The sequence below is a fragment of the Alosa pseudoharengus genome, unplaced genomic scaffold (assembly GCF_046254945.1).
Source record: "Alosa pseudoharengus isolate Yale_2024_CS ecotype anadromous, Long Island Sound unplaced genomic scaffold, YU_APseudo_1.1 YU_APseudo_1.1_scf_2, whole genome shotgun sequence".
Lineage (NCBI taxonomy): Eukaryota > Metazoa > Chordata > Actinopteri > Clupeiformes > Clupeidae > Alosa > Alosa pseudoharengus.
The window spans coordinates 30,848,932-30,853,253 of record NW_027468663.1 but is presented as its reverse complement, the minus strand read 5'-3'; positions in this window follow the sequence as shown (position 1 = coordinate 30,853,253).

The window sequence follows — 4,322 nt, the reverse complement described above, 5'->3', positions numbered from 1 at the left end:
CAGGAAGGCTTGGTGTTTATGAGAAAGAAACGTGTGACTCATCGCGACAAAAAAATTAGACCTTTTTTCATTCTCTCTCACGCTCTTGCACAGGCTACATTCTGTCTCAATGCAGAGGCCAGCCCTGAGCTACTGTGAATGATTTGTATGGTACACCTACATTTTCTTCTGATAGTCCCTAAAGCACACACACACACACACACACACACACACACACACACACACTCACACACACACTCACACACACACACACACACACACACAAGCAAGCAAGCATACACTCACATATCCATCTCTAGCCTCTAGTAGCGAATCCAATTACTTCTGAACCAGCTTGCGGATGGTTTATTAAATAATAACAGACCATACACAGAGAGAAAAAGAGAGAGAGAAAGAGAGAGAGAGAGAAAGATGGGGTATAGTGTCCAGGAAGGATGTTGCCAGATTTACCAGGAAATAAACCCACAAGAGGAACCACGCAAGCTTCTTACTTTTATTCATCCTTTCATTTCAACTGAGGTGTTCAGTCTCACCTCCAAACGAGGGAAATGTTCTATATTTTAAAGAGAGCTGTGGCTCTAATTGGGGGCACAGAACAATAAAACTGAACCATTTATCTGACATCACTGCTGGCTCTGGTTCTGGGACAGACTTGTGTGTGGATCAACACCAAAGTCGGTCAATCTTTGGACCTTCATCCCAGCCATCAACTCAAGATGCCGGCTAGGGGGAGACTGACAAAACAGACGACGCGGCCACATTCTTGTAGGTTGATCGAAAACAAGCTGTTTTGATGTGTGGTATTTTTAAACCTCTTTAGACCGTTGATGGTTTCATGCAGGGCAAGCACATCTTCTGTCTTCTAAGCTCTATATTGCTGGGAAGAGTTTCAAAAAAAGGTGCCACTCCAATTAAAGGCCATGTCTGATGAAGACTTAAAGCAGCCGCTTACACCAAAAATAAATTCAGTTCCTATGGTACATTTTACTGTGGTAATCAAACACACACAAACAACACAGTGCAGAAGCACATCAGAAATAGCCAAAGTCTTTTTGGAAAATGGCCCATATCAGAAAAGCATTCTTTTATTTTTAACCCTGCCTCTTTTGCTATTCCACAATGTATGGGACAGAAACAACAGCTCCAACCAAATCTCTATAATCCAAGGTCATTCATGTCATATAACAATCTTACTATACATTCCTCAAACAAAATAAACCCTAGCAATGCTCTTTCAGCTTCTTCTTGACCAAAAGAGAGAGGGCGATTTCATTCTTGAATAATTGTAAATGCAGAAGGGTAGTTCTCTGGTGACTCATTCAGCACTAAGGCCACCAAGCATTGAGGTAGATATGAAAAAAGTCTACAGCACCCCTTAAATTACCGTCTGTGTACTAGGGCTATTGTGTATGGCAAGTTGATATGAGAAAAGATAAAAAGGTCGTGAATTGTACATGAATATCAGATGGAAAATAATTACAGGACGCATGCAAACAGACAACGCCTAGTCATGTCATTCACTATTTTCTGACGGGCAGTTTAAAATGTTTCTCATTTAAATTAAATGAGAATGATTTGTATCGTTTCAGACCGTTACCAAATGCTCAATTTGCATATAAGCAAACCGCCAATAACACACAACCTGGGTGTGACAGACGCGTTCAGACGAATTGATGAGAATCAAACTACATTGTAGCCTAGATGTAAGTGTTTCATTCATTATGAACAAAAACAAATGAGTAAACAAACAGTCAGGGTCCAAGAATCTAATTAGCAATTAATTGAACATTTACAATTAATTTCTGAGGCATTGCAAGCTAATTAATCTCCGCATCCGGTCCTTTTAGTGTTAGGACATGTCTTTAACAGGTTAAAAAACAAACAAACAATGCATACAGTAAAATAAACGATCCTAGAAACACTGCAACACTGCATTGCCTATATGTCTCGACAAGGCACTGCGTGCAGGGCACGACTTGCTGTCTGTTTGTGTCAGCTAAATGAATCCTTTTGGCACATTTCGCAGTAGGCTACATCACGTTACCTTCATGGTACCCAGGAGCGTGTAATCAGTTTTTGAGCACTAACAGCAACATCAACTGTTACCTAAGCACTCCCAAGAGATGGGGTGCTCAACACCACATACCGCAAAACCCGAATGCGCCGTTCACATACTTCGCCCTATCCTCCGCGTTACAAGCCCTATTAATAGCGCCTTTTTTACAGAGGCTCTTCCGTCTGCTGTTTTTTAATTCCCATAAATAATTGAAGCATTCCAGGGAGAGAATTCAACCAGTAAGTATGAGAATAATCAACCGCCACACAGAAGTCCTAGAAGATCCACACTTTAACAATGCACACCTCTACATTTCAATGTTGAGAATGCTGAGAGAGCGCTGAGAATGGCTAAATGCAGAATTCTATTCAACGCTATGAAGCAAATGAAGTGTAGGAGAAACGGCGTGTACTCCTGGCTGTTATCGTGACTCCAAATAACCAAAGTGAACAGCATGTTTTAAGATAATAGGTCTTACCATTACCGCTGTAATTCTCCTATGGGATACTCAGCGTATCCAGCGTGTCCAAGTCTCGGTCCCACTACCCTCTCTGGTAAGACGCAGGTCGATAATATCGCCTTGTGTTGTGCGGCTACTGCAGAGCGTTCTCTCCACTGCCCGCTCTCCGCTACGGGGGTGTGCAAGTAGCGCGAACAATGTCTGAACGCCCAATATAGCTTAATAGGCTACGACAAACTCGCACTCTAGCAATGCATATCAGCGTAACGGAGATGGCAGAATTGAAATGATAACATTTCATGCATTTGCGGCGTGAAGTGCAATCCGAGATGGGTTGATAGCCTATTGTCCTTATTCTCCGGGGTCCTGTTTGTAGGGGGTTGAAAAATAAACAAAAAATATCTGTCGTGTAGCCTCAAGCGCTCGGTAATGATATCATTCAGGTTATTGAAACGCACCTCACTGCTCAGACCAGTCGCTCCAGGAGCACATCGACAGCCAATGAAAACGCTTCATTGCACAATCACGCATTGCTCTGGGAGATGGAGCGGTGCACTCTGCGGGTCTATTTCCATTGGAATTATCTGGATTTTGAATTTACTGACTCGAAAGATAAAATGAGTTTACTCAAAAGTTTGTGCGAGTAGTTAGTTACATCTGTGGCATTCAACTAAGCATTGGTTTTTGGAACCTGTTTTGAACAGAAACACGTTTTCACACAAGTTGCCTAACATGTGGTATGATATGAGCATGGGCCTACATTCTGAATCATAAAACACACAGGTCTGTCTGCATTATGTCATCAGATTGCTTGTCTATACTGGAGCTCAATATCAGGACTCAAGTACCATGACAGGGAACTAAGGCCTAAAATAAGCACACAAACTATAAAATCAATAGAGCCCTTGGCAAGCAGTGAGAGTGAGTCTGAATATGTTAAGTGATGAGAGTAAGTCTAAATTATGTTAAGTGATGCTGATGTCTGTCAGACATACGAGATAAAGAATGCTTTCAAATTTAAAAAGCCTTCCACAATATAGTTCTCTAGTCACATAATATGATTTTAGTTTACTGAACAAGAAAGCCAATTCTGGTAGACTGTGGAATTTGACCATAATTGCATGCAGTATGGTGCAACATGAGAACTTGGGCCTTTGATGTGTGTGTAGTGGAGGGGTCATCTCCTACATGACTTGAGAGATGATAGCAAGTGTATGGCAACTTTCAGAAATCTGACATCAGACAGGGAGGAAGCTTAGCCTTAATCTGGAAAGATCTGAAACAGTTTGGGATTTATTTTTTACAGTATTCTATAATTTACCAACATAAAGGTTCTTGTTGCTTGTGTAGCTCTTCGTGTAGGCTGCACAGGCTACTGATAGACCACACTGACAGAACAATAGACATCTTAGCTTTTATCTCCTGTGGAGCTATTTATATCTCAATCATCAGTTGGTAAAATATCTTTATATAATGGCCTGTTGAACAGTTTCCATGGCAAAAACCTGTGTTCAGTCTTGCGCATCACCGCTGCACAATTTGCTCTACTTTTCTTAATAAAGAAGTAGATGAGGACATACGTATATATAAAAAAGCCCTTCTAATATTAGAGGCTGCTTCTTGCCCTGCTGGAGGAGTGATCGAGTTTAGTTAGTGTTAGTAGTGCCGTAGCCTACACAGAGTATCAGGCGATGCGAGTGGAGCTGGAGATGCAGGGACAGCGTGTCGGGAGAAGTGGCCTTGTTGGCGTTCATCTTTCTCCTCTCCAGCTCCTTCGTGTGAAAAGTGCTCTCCGGCTCGATTGAG